This window comes from Mesoplodon bidens (assembly GCF_964165515.1).
Source record: "Mesoplodon bidens genome assembly, chromosome: 5".
Lineage (NCBI taxonomy): Eukaryota > Metazoa > Chordata > Mammalia > Artiodactyla > Ziphiidae > Mesoplodon > Mesoplodon bidens.
The window spans coordinates 4,005,798-4,023,370 of record NC_138161.1 but is presented as its reverse complement, the minus strand read 5'-3'; positions in this window follow the sequence as shown (position 1 = coordinate 4,023,370).

Below are 17,573 nucleotides of genomic sequence, written 5' to 3'. Positions count from 1 at the left end.
CAAGTTGAGATGAGGTCATTAGGGTGGGCCCTAATCCATTCTGACTGTGCCCTTATAAAAAGAGGATATTTAGACACAGACATACACAGAAGGAATATGATGTAAAGACACACAGAGAGAACACCATCTATAGCCAAGGGAATGCCTGAGGCTGTTAGAAGCTAGGAGAGAGTCATCCTCAGAAGGAACCAACCCTGATGACACCTTGATCTCAGACTTCTAGTCTCTAGAACTGAGAGACAATACATTTCTATTGTAAATTCAGCTTGTGGTACTCTATGATACAGTCCTAGAAACTAATACAACCAGGGTGGCTACTACTGGAGAAAGAAAAATATCTAGGCTTTCTGAAGGTCATTAAATATTAACTCTGAACTGACACTAATCCTTAGAGCCCAAAATCTCCTGTGGTTCACCAAAGATGGAGCCTGTGGATTTCAGGTGCTGGTTGAAGTCTTGGTCCAAGACTTGGTCTCATTATGGGTCCAGTAAGGTGACACACACATCCCTTGGGGACCTCCTAAGGCCCAGAATAGATGCACTCAGTAGCTACATTGCTCCTCTGATTTTTGGAGAGGCATATTATAGCGGAAGTCTCTCTCACCAAGACAGGGAAGAAAAACCACTATCACCATCCATCCAGGAAGGAATTACAGAAATCCATGTCACTATCAAGGATGTGAAAGGTTCAGGAGTGGTCACTGCACATGCCCTTTGAGCTCGCATGTTTGGCCAGTGCTCAAGCCAGGTGAGTTACAGAGAATGACTCAGAGCACACGTTCTCTGTAAAGGGCCAGGTAGTAAATATTTTAGGCTTGGTGGAACACATTTGGACTCTATTACATGTTCTTCTTTGTTTTATTTTTGTAACCCTTAAAACATGTAGAAACCATCCTTAGTTTAAAGGTTGTATTAAAACAGGCCACACGCAGGATTTGGCCCACAGACTGACATTTGTCACATCCTTAATATAGAGTATCATAAATTTAACCAAGTGGTGATGACAATTGTTGCTGAGGCTCTGGATGAAATATCATTACTGGAGCAAATTCCCTGGCACCTGATATGCAGCTACTGACCTAGAAAATGTTTGGTTTTCCCCCATTCCTTCAGAAAAAATCATCAGAAGTACTTTGCCTTTGCATGGCAAGGGCAGCAATATACCTCTACTGTGTGAGTTATATTGAGTTACACCAAGTCCCCTGCTCTCTGATATAACACATTCAGAGGGACCTTGAACATTATGCTAAACATCCCGCTGGCCCATTACACTGATGACAGGATGCTATGTTGATTGTATTTGGAAAACAGGAAGTAAGATGCCTTAGCAAAACACAGATGTGTCAGAGATTGGAACTGCAAAAGTTCAGGGACCTGGCCTATGAGTGAGGTGTTAGGAGACCCAGTACACTGGAAATATCCTCTTGAAAGAGAAAGATAATTTTCTGCAGCTTGTACCACTCACCCCCAAAATACTTGTGGGATTTTGAGATAATATACACAACATTTGGACATATTGTTCTGGCTTATTTACCGAGCCACCAGTAAGTTTGCAATTCTGAGTAGAGTTAAGAGTCATAGACTGCTCGGCAGCAGCTGGCCCAGGCTGTAATACAAGATGCCCTGCCACTGAGCCCATAAGTTTCTATGGCTTGTGACATATTCATGGCAGACACAAGTAGTGTACAGCACCTTTGGGAAGTCCTAATAAGTGAAACAGCACAGATCTGTCTTAGTTCTCTGTTGCCATGTGCCAAATGACCCCAAGACTTAGTGGGTTACAGCAACAAACATTTACCGCCTTTTGCGGTTTCTGAACTTTACTTGTGCCATCACAGCTTTCCTGGGGCCTCTGGCTCAGGCTCTCTCACTGGCTGCAGTAGGTGTCATGCAGGGATGAATGCAGAGCTCATGAATGCAAAAACACCAATTTTCTTTTCCCTGTCCGTATACAACTGGCCCATGTAAAAAGTGGCGATGGTGACGTATAGGATCAATCCCATGAGTTTCTGCTCACTGTGGCTGATCTGAGTCATACCACTGAATTCCCATCAGAGGTTGGCACGTGAGCCTGGATATAGCATCATTACACAGCAGCAGCAGCCGGCAAGCTGGCAGCAAGTTAATTAGATAGGATTCCTTCCATTACAGACGGTCAGGGGCACATAGTTTGGGTCTGGACATGCCTTGCCTCTGAGCCTGCAGCCCCTGGCAGCACCAACCACTTGTGAATTTACAGCAAGTGTGATCCAGTGCACAGAGTACATCACAACACATTTTAGGGCAAAGAAATAGAACAATGTCCCAGCTATTCACTGGTCTTTCCACATGCCCACCACCCAGGAGCAGCTAGCTTCATAGAATGATGGACTTATCTGCTTGGCAGCCAATAGTACATGCCTCAAACAGCAGCAAAATATGGGACCATCTCAAGCCAAGTGTGCCTGTCCAGAAACCAAGCAATAGAAGTAGGAGTGGCTTTTCTGATGACTAAAGGATGTAAGAAATTTTGCTTCCCATCCCCATGACCATGGCCTGAGTGGGTTGGAGCGCTGTTGCCCAAGAGAGGCTGGATTCCACTTAGAAACACATTCTTGGCTCCACTGAACTGGCAGTGGAGATAGTACCCTTGACCTCTTCAGGCCCCTGAACCAGCTGGCAGAGAATTATCAACTAGAAGGATTGGTCCTAATTCCCGAAGGAAACTGTAACTGCTGCACCGTGGGAACCAGGAGGACAATGCTTGTAGCCCAAGGGGGTCACTGGTAGTGCTTTCTCACTCAGGGGTCCTGGTCGATGGAAAACCAAAGCAACCCAGTAAATATAAGACCACTTAAGAACTCCTACATATGTCAAGATATCCTACAGATGTCAGATATCCTATAGATGTCAGTTATCCTACAGATGTCAAGATTCGGGTCACCCTACCAGGGAGAAAACCACATCCAGCTGGAATGACTGCAGAAGATAACAGGACATGAAATGGGAAGGAAGCAATGACAACCTACTTTGACCTCTTGACCAACAACCAAAGCAGGTACTGTTGCAGCTATGTTTAATGTAAATTAAAGAAAATGACAATAAATACTTAACAAACTTCTGGAAGGTTTAGGGATTTCTGACCCTTGTAAAAATGAGAGAAATCATCTAAATGTATATAAATATGTAGGTAGAGAGCAAATTTGACTGTGTAAAATATTTTGAACTTTGGATATAAAAAAATTTTTAACTGTGCAAAGTTTATAGTATATACAATGGACAAAAGTTTAAAAACTTTAAGATGTAAAGATCTCACACAAATTGATTTCTAAAACCCTGGAACTCCAATAATTAAAGAAGCAAAGAACATGAACACAAAGTTCTTAGAAAACAATATGCAAGTGCTTAAAAATTACAGGAAAAGTGAGAAAAATGATTAGCAATCAAAGAAATAACTTAAAACAATAACAATATTCAAACCAATCAAATCGTCAGATCTTGATTTTTTTTATCAGAAGATTCAATGCTGCTGAATGAAGCTCAGGTGAAATGAACACCTACACCCATAGTAAGTGGAAATCGGCATCACCTCTGTGGAAATCAACATGGTATTTTGTACCAAGACTCTGAGAAAGAGCACGCTCTCTGACCAAGTAAATCTACTTTGGAGATGTCCTAAAGAAAGAATCCCAAACACAGAAAAATCACTTTTTTCCCCAAGAAAAATCATTTTGCATGAAGATGTTCATCAAAGGAAATCTTAGTAATAGTGAAAAATGATAAGCAACCCAAATTACCAGTAGTAGAGAAATCACTAACACATCTTGGTTACAGCTACATGGTGAAACATGCAACCCTCACTAGTGTATTTCTATGGAATTTGTAATCACGTGGAGAATTTTCATCCTGCAGTGTTAACTCAGAAAGAACAAGACAACAAAGCTTTACAAACAACTCAGTAGAAAAAAGGAGAAAAAAGAAGATACACCAGTGGGTGTCACTGTGAAAGGGGGAGTTCCATCCCTTCTCTTGGATTCTGCTTTCCTGGTCATTGAAATGTTTTTGGTTTTTTTTTTAATCTATGTATTTTATTTATTTTTGGCTGCGTTGGGTCTTCGTTGCTGCGTGCAGGCTTTTCTCTAGTTGTGGCGAGTAGGGGTTACTCTTCATTGCGGTGCAGGGACTTCCCATTGAGGTGTGCGGGCTTCCCACTGCGGTGCCTTCTCTTGTTGCGGAGCACGGGTTCTAGGTGCATGGGGTTCAGTAGTTGTGGCACGTAGGCTCAGTAGTTGTGGCCCAGTTGTGGGCTTAGTTGCTCTGCAGCATGTGGGATCCTCCCGGACCAGGGATTGAACCTGCGTCCCCTGCATTAGCAGGTGGATTCTTAATCACTGTGCCACCAGGGAAGTCCCTGAAATGTTTCTATAAGGCACATAATAAACTTTTATAATTGAAAAATACTGTATTTTTAAAAATGAAGTGTAATGGCTTTGCTCTCCCCAAAAAAGAGAAAAAGAGGGGTTTTCCTGCCACCTCCCCTCCATGGATGAGTCATTGAGTCAGTCCTGGAGCAGGTATTTGACCTTGGAGGGGTTCCCCACTGGCCACACCCCACTGACCTGCTTCCCCCAAGATCTGCTTGCTCACACCTTCCCTAAACCTTCCCTAAAGTTAAACACAGGTCTGGAGTTGATGTGAGCTGCCCATAATCTCATAGATTTCAGCAATCCTGCTGAGCAAAGCCACACATTCCTGCCCACTGAGTCCTCGATCCACACAGAGGCCGTGCCAGTGAGGTGCAGGTTCGCCCAGGCCTCTCCACACTTTCCTCCCTGCTGAGCCCAGCAATAGCCTTCACCACCCTTCTCTGTTCAGAGAGGCAATGTCAAAGCCCAGCAATCCCTTTCACTAACCAAGGCTCCAAAAACCCACCAAGTCCTAACCATGGCCTCCAAGGAATTTAAAACTAGGAGTGAGAGACAAGGAGCCTGATACCTGATTCCTCAGCCCCAAGCCATCCCCGCCAGCCTCCCTGACTCTGCCAAGCTGCAGCTAAACATCCTACACTCAGCTCGGCACCAGCCAGGGTTGTTCTGCCCAGCAAGTGAGCCTGGAATTCATCTGCTGATTCCTTGACTAGGTTCCACGAGCCTGGGTTAAGTGCGGACACTGTACATCCTCCCATTGATCTGCACCTCAGTCCCCAAGGTGAGGACTGGACCAGTCCCCTCCCAGTGACTCTGACTGTGTTACTTCCTCCCGCCTGCTGTCCCTGGCTGGAGTCTTACCTCCTCGGGCCTTGGTGCTGCACCTCTCCTGACCATGAGACCAAATTTCAATCCATGTCTACCCCAGACAGAGGTGTGTGGGTACATTTGTTATTTCAGGCATGAAGACTTTCCATCTGGCCGGGACTGGTGGTGAACCGTCTCCACTCCGGCAGAGGAAAGAATAAGAAGAATTACATGTAAACTACCCTTAAGTGGGGCTGCCCAAGGATGGCAGTTACTAGCCCCTGCTTTGCTCTGAGGCTGTTTCTGTGATACTGTTTCATAAGCCCCAGATTATCCTGTGGTTTAGTGATCAGTCATGATTGACCAGTAGGGAGAGTTTCATTTACTGGACAAAGGGCCTGGATTTGATCATCTCAGAAGAGCCTGACTAAACTTTATTTCAATTTTATACCTTTTGTTCATGTCTTCCCTCTACTTTTTCTAAATAGAGTTCCCGAGGACTGAGCCCTAGAATTCAGGCAAATCTGATTGCACGTCCACTGGTTGGAGTATGATGTATAAAGGATTATGATTCTTGGGCCAAGTCTTATCCCACCGGTTGTGTCCTAAACTGGTTCTCTTGTCCCTGCTGTGCAGCACCTTCTGCAAGACAGAGGTTCTGACAGCAGGTGTGGCACTGGTCAGAGGGGTGTGGAATAGGCCACCACCCAGATTTAGTTATTAGCATTCCAGCTTCGATGCAAACTTCACCCTGATGGAGACGAAACCACTTTTACCATTCAAGTTGCTACAAAAGTTTATGCAAAAACAAATGACAGAAAGAGTCCCCTGTACCAAGGATCCTGCTTTCTCTTCCTAACAGCCCTAACATGTAGCCAAGGCTGGTTATGAAGGAGGACTCGGGGGCCTGGGGGTGAGGATAAGAGAATATCCTGAGCCCTGTGGTTCTTCAGTGGTGGGTAAGACCTGGACCAGGTACCCTGACCCCACCCCTCACCCACCGCATTCCAGGATGGTCCTGCCTAGCTTCTTGGTGAAAACCAGAGGCATCTCACCAAAGCAGCCGATGGCTCACGTGCCACTCATTACCCAAGATGTTACCACATAAAATATGAGCCAGCTTGTGCCATTCAGCATCTTTACGGTGTCATCAGCAATGTTAAAATGAGTGACTTTGGTTCTGAGCCCCACGTCAGACTTCCCAACCTGGGGGTCCGGCAATGGGAGGAGGACTTCCCAGAGAATCAGACTTTGAAGCCTAATGGGATTTGATTGCAGGACTTCTACAGGACTGGGGGAAACAGAGACTCCACTCTTGGAGGGCACACACAAAGTTCTGTGCGCATTAGGATCAAGGGGAAGGAGCAGTGACCCCAGGAGAGACTGAACCAGACCTATCTGCTAGTGTTGGAGGATCTCCTGCAGAGGCAGGGGTGGCTGTGGCTCACTGTGGGGACAAGGACACTGGCAGCAGAAGTTCTGGGAAGTACTCCTTGGTGTGAGCCCTCGCAGAGTCTGTCATTAGCCCTACCAAAGAGCCCAGGTGGGCTCCAGTGTTGTGTTGCCTCAGGCCAAACAACCAACAGGGAGGAAACCCAGCCCCACCCATCAACAGTCAAGCAGACTAAAGTTTTACTGAGCTCTGCTCACCAGAGCAACAGTCAGCTCTACCCACCACCAGTACCTCCCATCAGGAAACTTACACAAGCCTCTTAGATAGCCTCATCCACCAGAGGGCAGACAGCAGAAGCAAGAAGAACTACAATCCTGCAGCCTGTGGAACTAAAACCATGTTCACAGGAAGATAGATGAGATGAAAAGGCAGAGAGCTACGTACCAGATGAAGGAACAAGCTAAACCCCCAGAAAAACAACTAAATGAAGTGGAGATAAGCAACCTTCCAGCAAAAGAATTCAGAATAAAGATCGTGAAGATGATCCAGGACCCCAGAAAAAGAATGTAGGGAAAGATCGAGAAGATGCAAGAAATGTTTAACAAAGACCTAGAAGAATTAAAGAACATACAAACAGAAATGAACAATATAATAACTGAAATGAAAAATACACTAGAAGGAATCAATAGCAGAATAACTGAGACAAAAGAACGGATAAGTGACCTGGAAGACAGAATGGTGGAATTCACTGCTGTGGAACAGAATAAAGAAAAAAGAATGAAAAGAAATGAAGACAGCCTAAGAGACCTCTGGGACAACATTAAAGGCAACAACATTCACATTATAGGGGTCCCAGAAGGAGAAGAGAGAGAGAAAGGACTAGAGAAAATATTTGAAGAGATTATAGTCAAAAACTTCCCTAACATGGGAAAAGAAATAGCCACCCAAGTCCAGGAAGCGCAGCGAGTCCCATACAGGATAAACCCAAGGAAAAACACCCCGAGACACATAGTAATCAAATTGGCAAAAATTAAAGAAAAAGAAAAATTATTGAAAGCATCAAGGGAAAAATGACAACATACAAGGGAACTCCCATAAGGCTAACAGCTGATTTCTCAGCAGAAACTCTACAAGCCAGAAGGGAGTGGCATGACATACTTAAAGTGATGAAAGGGAAGAACCTACAACCAAGGTTACTCTACCCGGCAAGGATCTCATTCAGATTCGATGGAGAAATCAAAAGCTTTACAGACAAGCAAAAGCTAAGAGAATTCAGCACCACCAAACCAGCTTTACAACAAATGCTAAAGGAACTTCTCTAAGTGGGAAACACAAGGGAAGAAAAGGACTTACAAAAACAAACCCAAAACAATTAAGAAAATGGTCATAGGAACATACATATCAATAATTACCTTAAACGTGAATGGATTAAATGCTCCAATCAAGAGACAAAGACTTGCTGAATGGATGCAAAAACAAGACCCATATATATGCTGTCTACAAAAGACCCACTTCAGACCTAGGGACACTAACAGACTGAAAGTGAGGGGATGGAAAAAGATATTCCATGCAAATGGAAATCAAAGGAAAGCTGGAATAACAATACTCATATCAGATAAAATAGACTTTAAAATAAAGAATGTTACAAGAGACAACGAAGGACACTACATAATGATGAAGGGATCAATCCAAGAAGAAGATATAACAATTATAAATATATATGCACCCAACATAGGAGCACCTCAATACATAAGACAACTGCTAACAGTTATAAAAGAGGAAATCGAAAGTAACATAATAATAGTGGGGGACTTTAACACCTCATTTACACCAATGGACAGATCAGCCAAACAGAAAATTAATAAGGAAACACAAGCTTTAAAAGACGGATAGATTTAATTGATATTTATAAGACATTCCATCCAAAAGCATCAGATTACACTTCCTTCTCAAGTGCGCACAGAACATTCTCCAGGATAGATCACATCTTGGGTCACAAATCAAGCCTCAGTAAATTTAAGAAAATTAAAATCATATCAAGCATCTTTTCTGACCACAACGCTATGAGATTAGAAATCAATTACAGGGAAAAAAACGTAAAAAACACAAACACATGGAGGCTAAACAATACATTACTAAATAACCAAGAGATCACTGAAGAAACCAAAGAGGAAATCAAAAAATAACTAGAGACAAATGATAATGAAAACCAGACAATCCAAAACCTATGGGATGTGGCAAAAGTAGTTCTAAGAGGGAAGTTTATAGTTATACAAGCCTACAAGAAAAATCTCAAATAAACAATCTAACCTTACACCTAAAGGAACTAGAGAAAGAAGAACAAACAAAACCCAAAGTTAGCAGAAGGAAAGAAATCATAAAGATCAGAGCAGAAATAAATGAAATAGAAACAAAGAAAACAATAGCAAAGATCAATAAAACTAAAAGCTGGTTCTTTGAGAAGATAAACAACATTGACAAACCACTAGCCAGACTCATCAAGAAAAAGAGGGAGAGGACTCAAATCAATAAAATTAGAAATGGAAAAGGAGAAGTTACAACAGACACCACAGAAATACAAAGCATCCTAAGAGACGACAACAGGCAACTCTATGCCAAAAAAATGGACAATCTGGAAGAAATGGACAAATTCTTAGAAAGGTATAAGCTCCCAAGACTGAACCAGGAAGAAATAGAAAATATAAACAGACCAATCACAAGTAATGAATTTGAAACTGTGATTAAAAATCTTGCAACAAACAAGTGCAGACCAGATGGCTTCACAGGTGAATTCTATCAAACATTTAGAGAAGAGCTAACAGTCATCGTTCTTAAACTCTCCCAAAACCAGACAAAGATGTCACAAAGAAAGAAAACTACAGGCTAATATCACTGATGAACATAGATGCAAAAATCCTCAACAAAATACTAGCAAACAGACTCCAAAGCACAGTAAAAGGATCATACAACACGATCAAGTGGGGTTTATCCCAGGAATGCAAGGATTTTTCAATATACGCAAATCAATCAATGTGAAGATAAACCATATTAACAAACTGAAGGAGAAAAAACATATGATCATCTCAATAGATGCAGAAAAAGCTTTCAACAAAATTCAACATGCATTTATTATAAAAACCCTCCAGAAAATAGGCATAAAGGGAACTTACCTCAACATAATAAAGGCCATATATGACAAACCCACAGCCAACATCGTTCTCAATGATGAAAAACTGAAACCATTTCCTCTAAAATCAGGAAAAAGTCAAGGTTGTCCACTCTCACCACTGTTATTCAACATAGTTTTGGAAGTTTTAGCCACAGCAATCAGAGAAGAAAAGGAAATAAAAGGAATCCAAATGGGAAAAGAAGAAGTAAAGCTGTCACTGTTTGCAGATGACATGATACTATACATAGAGAATCCTAAAGATGCTACCAGAAAACTACTGGAGCTAATCAATGAATTTGGTAAAGTAGCAGGATACAAAATTAATGCACAGAAATCTCTTTCATTCCTATACACTAATGATGAAAAATCTGAAAGAGAAATTAAGGAAACACTCTTATTTACCATTGCAACAAAAAGAAGAAAATACCTAGGAATAAAGCTACCTAAGGAGACAAAAGACCTGTACGCAGAAAACTATAAGACACTGCTGAAAGAAATTAAAGATGATACAAACAGATGGAGAGATATACCGTGTTCTTGGATTGGAAGAATCAACACTGTGAAAATGACTATACTATCCAAAGCAATCTACAGATTCAATGCAATCCCTATCAAACTAGTAGTGGCATTTTTCACAGAACTAGAACAAAAAATTTCACAATTTGTATGGAAACACAAAAGACCCCGAATAGCCAAAGCAATCTTGAGAAATAAAAGTGGAGCTGGTCTTCGTGACTGCCTGGAGGGGTGGGATGGGGAGGGTGGGAGGGAGGGAGATGCATGAGGGAAGGGATGTGGGAACAGATGTAAATGTATGACTGATTCACTTTGTTATAAAGCAGAAACTAATTAAAAAAAAAAAGAATATTCCCTTTCACTGAAAAAAAAAAAAAGTGGAGCTGGAGGAATCAGGCTCCCTGACTTCAGACTATACTACAAAGCTACAGTAATCAAGGCAGTATGGTACTGGCACAAAAACAGAAATATAGACCAACAGAACAGGATAGAAAGCCCAGAGATGAACCCACGCACATATGGCCACCTTAGTTTTGATAAAGTAGGCAAGAATGTACAGTGGAGAAAAGACAACCTCTTCAAGAAGTGGTGTTGGGAAAACTGGACAGCTACATGTAAAAGAATGAAATTAAAACACTCCCTAACACCATACACAAAAAATAAACTCAAAATGGATTAAAGCCCTAAATGTAAGGCCAGACACTATAAAACTCTTAGAGGAAAACATAGGCAGAACACTCTATGACATAAATCACAGCAAGATCCTTTCTGACCCACCTCCTAGAGAAATGGAAATAAAAACAAAAATAAACAAATGGGACTCAATGAAACTTAAAAGTTTTTGCACAGCAAAGGAAACCATAAACAAGACAAAAAGCAACCCTCAGAATGGGAGAAAATATTTTCAAAAGAAACAACTGACAAAGGATTAATCTCCAAAATATACAAGCAGCTCATGCAGCTCAATATCAAAAAAACAAACAACCCAATGCAGAAATGGGCAGAAGATCTACATAGACATTTCTCCAAAGAAGATATACAGATTGCCAACAAACACATGAAAGGATGTTCAACATCACTAATCATTAGAGAAATGAGAATCAAAACTACAATGAGGTATCACCTCACACCAGTCAGAATGGCCATCATCAAAAAATCTACAAACAGTAAATGCTGGAGAGGGTGTGGAGAAAAGAGAACCCTCTTGCACTGTTGGTGGGAATGTAAATTGATACAGCCGCTATGGAGAACAGTATGGAGGTTCCTTAAGAAAGTAAAAATAGAAATACCATACGACCCAGCAATCCCACTACTGGACATATACCCTGAGAAAACTATAATTCAAAAAGAATCATGCACCAAAATGTTCACTGCAGCTCTATTTACAATAGCCAGGACATGGAAGCAACCTAAGTGTCTATCGACAGAGGAATGGATAAAGAAGAGGTGGCACATATATACAATGGAACATTACTCAGCCATAAAAAGAAATGAAATTGAGCTATTTGTAGAGAGGTGGATGGACCTCGAGTCTGTCATACAGAGTGAAGTAAGTCATAAAGAGAAAAACAAATACGATATGCTCACACATCTATATGGAATGTAAAAAAAAAAAGTGGTTCTGAAGAACCTAGGGGCAGGACAGGAATAAAGACACAGACATAGAGAATGGACTTGAGGACACGGGGAGGGGGAAGGGTAAGCTGTGACAAAGTGAGAGAGGGGCATGGACATATATACACTACCAAACGTAAAATAGATAGCTAGTGGGAAGCAGCCGCATAGCACAGGGAGATCAGCTCGGTGCTTTGTGACCACCTAGAGGGGTGGGATAGGGAGGGTGGGAGGGAGGGAGACGCAAGAGGGAAGAGATATGGGGACATATGTATACGTATAACTGATTCACTTTGTTATACAGCAGAAACTAACACACCATTGTAAAGCAATTATACTCCAATAAAGATGTTAAAAAACATATATATTAGCCCGATAAGAATGTTTCTGAAATCATAGTTCTTTGGGCTCCATGAACCAAGCATAACTTTAAACAATCATTTTCATGGTTCCTTTTCTCAGCAGCCCTCTGTGTGGTTGGTGATGGAAAGTGGTTAAACGGAAACCCCAGCCCCCCGCCCCTCCCGGACGTGACTGCACCCAGAAGATAACAGCCCCCCTCACAGAGGCCCATGGAAGCACTCTGGCCTCAGCCTCAGGGAAGCTGGGGACTGCAGGGGTGTCCTCACCTTTTCACAGCTGAAGGCCTGACTCGTGCTCTGGTTGAAATGGGTACAGACTCTGGAATCTCGCCCTGGGCCCTGCCGCCCATCTGGCAACCGTCCTGCCCTGTGGCCAGCACTGAGTCATGGTGGGCACCCCGGGGATGGGGACAGGAACAAGCTCTGGCTCTGGCCTGGCAGGAGGCAGCCCTCTCACAAGCCAGGAGGAAGGTGAGCTGTGGCCCCAACGTCACAGGCCCAGCAGACAGCTGTCCGTCCGGGACCTGGGAGGGAATCTGGAACATTCCAGTGACCAGGTGGAAGGGGTGGGAGTGGGTGCCCTCCCCAGAGCCCCCCTGGTAGCCAGGCCTGGGAAACTCCTAGGTTTCACTTGAAGTTCTCTGAGGGCAGGTGTGATAAACAAGCAGCTGTCTGGACCCAGGGACGGTCCCCCACTCCATCCCTTCCCTTTCCTTGCCTTGTCCTCTGGGGTCTGCAGGAAATTACGTTTTAATACTGTGTTGGGAACCAGTGATATTATACACATTTTAATGTACCAACCTGAGGGCCTCCTGCCTGGGGCCAGGCCCCCCCACCCGAGGCCTGTGGAGAGAATACAGGGAATCATGCAGACGTGGCAGCTGTATCCCCACACCAGCCGCTCATGGAGAAAAGGGACGTCGGCAAGAGGCCAAGGCCCATGTGGGCTAGACAGCAGACCCCAGCTCTTCCTGCAAACCTCCCTCGCCGCTCTGACCCCAGCAAAGAAATGAGGGCCAGTGGAAGCTTCTAGTTTGCACCTAAGATGAAAAGGAAAGAAAGGGGAAAACAGTAAAAAACAAACAAACAAACAAACAAAAACCTTGATATAAAAATTATGTCTTAAGGGCCCATTTCCCCAACTCTGAAAACATGATATCAATGCTCAGTGGATGGATTTTGAAGAGCATCACTATTGTTTTCTTTTCATTCTTAAAATAAATTCTCTCTTTTGTCGTTTCTCGCCCCTTAGTGATATCACTTTGACCATTTTTCTGTGAACTAGACTCTGAGTCATAATTTTTTACAGAATTTTGATCACTCTACGGCAGACCAGAATACAGTGTAGACATGTAGCAGGATTTGGTTTTCACACATCAGGCAGTTATTTTGTACTTTTAAGGGGAGAAATATGGATGTTTTTTTAAATACATCATAATTTTAAGTTATAAATGTTATCATTAGGTTGATTTTCACCTACTTCCATACATAATATGTGCTGGTTTATGAAACAATGGCATTCAGGTATAGCCCATGGAGGTGGTGCATTTATTTCATAGTCATCATTCGGTCACTCCCCTCGTGTCCATGAGCAGCTTCTGGGTCCTGGGCTGGGTGTTGGGATGTGCAGGTGAATAAAATACAGCCCATCCTCGGGAGCTTCAGCCTACACGAGAGACAGGTTCAGAAACAAATGAGTTTGTTGCCATATAAGTGTGCTACCATCTCTGTGTACACACACACACACACACACACACACACACACACACATACCCCAAGTGCTACAGGAGCCCAACGAATGACCTTTCTCTACAGGTCCATGAACTTTGGGGAATATACAGACCGTTTAGGAACACAGAAGGGGCACATAAACCAGGAGGCAGCCAGTCTCCAGAAGTTGCTCCCAAGCAGGTGGGACAGGCCACAGTTCTTGGTGCGGAGCTGGGCCAGACACAGAGGACGTTGTGCCGCAAGTCACTGAGACGCAACAAGCCAGCCAGGCTTTTTCACGCTGTGGGGAAAACGTGGCCTAGCGAGTAAATAGTCTAAATTAATTGATTGGAAGCCAGTGTTGTTCACGATTCTGCAGCAGAAACTGGATTCTTCTTGGTTACCACTGGCACGTCCCTTTGCCTCCCCGGTGCTGGTGGCCAAGCCATCGGAAAATGCACCTGCCATTAGATCAGGGCTTGGCTCCCGCACAAGTATCCCAGCCCCACTGTTGCTGTTGGGAAATTCTCGCAGAGAAGCCTTTGGACATTGAGACCAGTACAGCTGCGCCCACACCTGGAACGTCTTCCACCAGCAGTGGCTCCCGGGCTGGGCTGTGGGACAGGGTGACAGGGCAGTGGATCCACAGCCAGACCTTCCTGGCAGCTTCCTGCACAGCCCAGGTGGTCTCTCCACGTGAGAATTGGAGGAGATAGACATCAGCAGATTCTTCAGCTCCCGGCCAGAAGCCCTCCTATTAGAAGAGGGAGGCAACTGACAGATTTTGTGGTCAATTACAGTATTCAAGTTGTTGACCAATTTTTATTTCTTTAATAAATTTATTTATTTTATTTATTTATTTTTGGCTGTGTTGGGTCTTCATTGCTGCACGTGGGCTTTCTCTAGTTGTGGCGAGCGGGGGCTACTCTTTGTTGTGGTGTGCGGGCTTCTCACTGCGGTGGCTTCTCTTGTGGAACATGGGCTCTAGGCGCATGGGCTTCAGTACTTGTGGTGCACGGGCTTAGTTGCTCCGCAGCATGTGGGATCTTCCCGGACCAGGGATCGAACCTGTGTCCCCTGCATTGGCAGGCGGATTCTTAACCACTGCGCCACCAGGGAAGCCCCGGACCAATTTTTAATACTTTGTTTCCAAGCTTTCTATAATATTGTGAGGTCTTCTGCAATTCTTATAAACATATTTAAATACAGCCATATCAAATACTAAAGTACCAGAAAGAGAGGGAGAGAGAAAGAGACAGAGAAAGAGAGAGAGGGAGGGAGAGGAGCTATTTCCCAGCCACTGTCCTGGACGTCTGGGCACGGGGGGACTCCCTCATTTACGACCTCGGGACACGGATGCTGCTTCTTCAGCTCTGAGCCGTCAGGGGAGGGAGGCCACCTCATCTATGGTGTGTTCCTCTGGCTGTGGCTGGGCTGCAGGTTAGGGATGCTCCAGCTATGACCTTCTCTCCCGGCTCCTGCTCTGGCCTGGCTGCCAGGTGTGAGGTAGGTGTCAAGTTGTTGTACCCACAGGAGAAAAGAAACAAGATGGCAAACCACTTTACTCGAGAACCTTAAGCCAGCAAACGTCTCCATGGGAACCAAACATTTCTAGAGGACAAAGTCGATCAGGACTTTGAATCACTACTACATCTCAAATGGGTTCAAACTGGTGGCACAAAGTGCCTTTGGACTCAAATGTGAAAGAATGTAGCTTTGCAATTAGTTAATTGCTTAAATTCCTGCTGGTATGATGTGCCCCACTGGCCCGATGTGGGGTCTTGGGAAAATCTCGTCACTTTCACAAGTCGGTTTCCTCATCTGCGACTGGAACTAGTGATAATCCCTGTGTCATAGGGGTGCTGTAACGATGAAGCAAGTAAGCGTAAGGAACAGGTTTAGAACAGGGTCAGGACCCAGCACACCAAGTAACTGCCCACAGTTAGCATTACCCAGGACCCTTTGAAAGATGTAAGACAGCAAGTCTTTCCCAACAAGATAGCAGAAGGAAACCACAACAGGCTAAAGTGCATTTCTCGTGACCCCAAACTCAAGTTTTCAAAACTGAGATTATCACATATGAAATCTTTCAACTTTTCACAGCTTGGATCTTCAATACCTGAGTTACCACTACTTTCTCTTTTTTTTTAAATTGGAGTATTATTTTATGTATAACAGGGTAAGTTTAGTGAAGCTGTATGGGTTTATTTAAACTAACATGATTATGTGCCATGATACCATTATAGACTGAAATCTGAAGAACTTGATGATTTCTCATTCTTTTTTCCTATAGAACATTATTTTTTTATTGAAGTATAGCAGACGTACAATATTATGTTAGTTTCAGGTGTACAACAGAGTGATTCGACGTTTAAATATATTATGAAACAATCACTGGGATAGGTCTAGTTACCATCTGTCCCCATACAAACTTATTACTGTATTATTGACTATATTTGTGCTGTACATTACATCCCCATGCCTTATTTATTTTACAACTGGAACTTTGTACCCGTTAATCTCCTTCACCCATTTCACCCAACCCTCACCCCCCTCCCCTCTGGCAACCACCCATGTGTTCTCTGTATCTATGAGTCTTTTTCTGTTTTGTTATGTTTGCTCATTTGTTTTGTTTTTTAGATTCCACATGTAAGTGAAATATTTCTTTCATTTTTTGTGTTTGTCTTTCTCTGTCTGACTTATTTTACTTAGCATAATATCCTCAGGGTCCATCCATGTTGTCACAAATGGCAAGATTCCATTCTTTTTTATGGCTGAAAAATATTCCATTGTATATGTACACAACATCTTCTTTATCCATTCATCTGCTGATGGACGCATAAGTTGCTTCCATATCTTGGCTATTGTAAACAAAGCTGCAACGAACACGGGAGTGCATATTTTTTTTCCTGTTAGTGTTTTTGTTTTCTTTGGGTAAATACCCAGAAGCAGAACTGCTGGATCAAATGGTAGTTCTATTTTTAATTTTTTGAGGAACCTCCCTACTGTTTTCCATAGTGGCTGCACCAATTTACATTCCCATCAACAGTGCACAAGGGTTCCCTTTTCTCCACAACCTCACCAACATTTGTTATTTGTGTTTTTTTTCATAACAGCCATTCTGACAGGTGTGAGCTAATACCTCATGATGGTTTTGATTTGCATTTTCCTGGTGATTATTGATGTTGAACATCTTTTCATGTGTCTGTCCACCATCTCTATGTCTTCTTTGGAAAAAATGTCTATTCAGGTCCTCTGCCCACTTTTAAAATTGGATTGTTTAGTTTTTGGCTATTGAGTTGTATGAGTTCTTTATATATTTTGGATATTAACCCCTTATTGGATATATCATTTGCAAATATCTTCTCCAATTCAGTAGGCAGACTTTTCGTTTTGTTGATGGTTTTGTTCACTGTGCAAAATGTTTTTTCGGATGATACAGTCCTATTTGTTTATTTTTGTTTTTCTTGCCCTTGCCTGAGGAGACAGACGCCAAAAATAATACTAATACCAACGTCAAAGAGTTTACTGCCTGTGTTTTCTTCAACAAATTTTGTGGTCTCAGGTTTTACATTTAAGTCTTTAATCCATGTTGA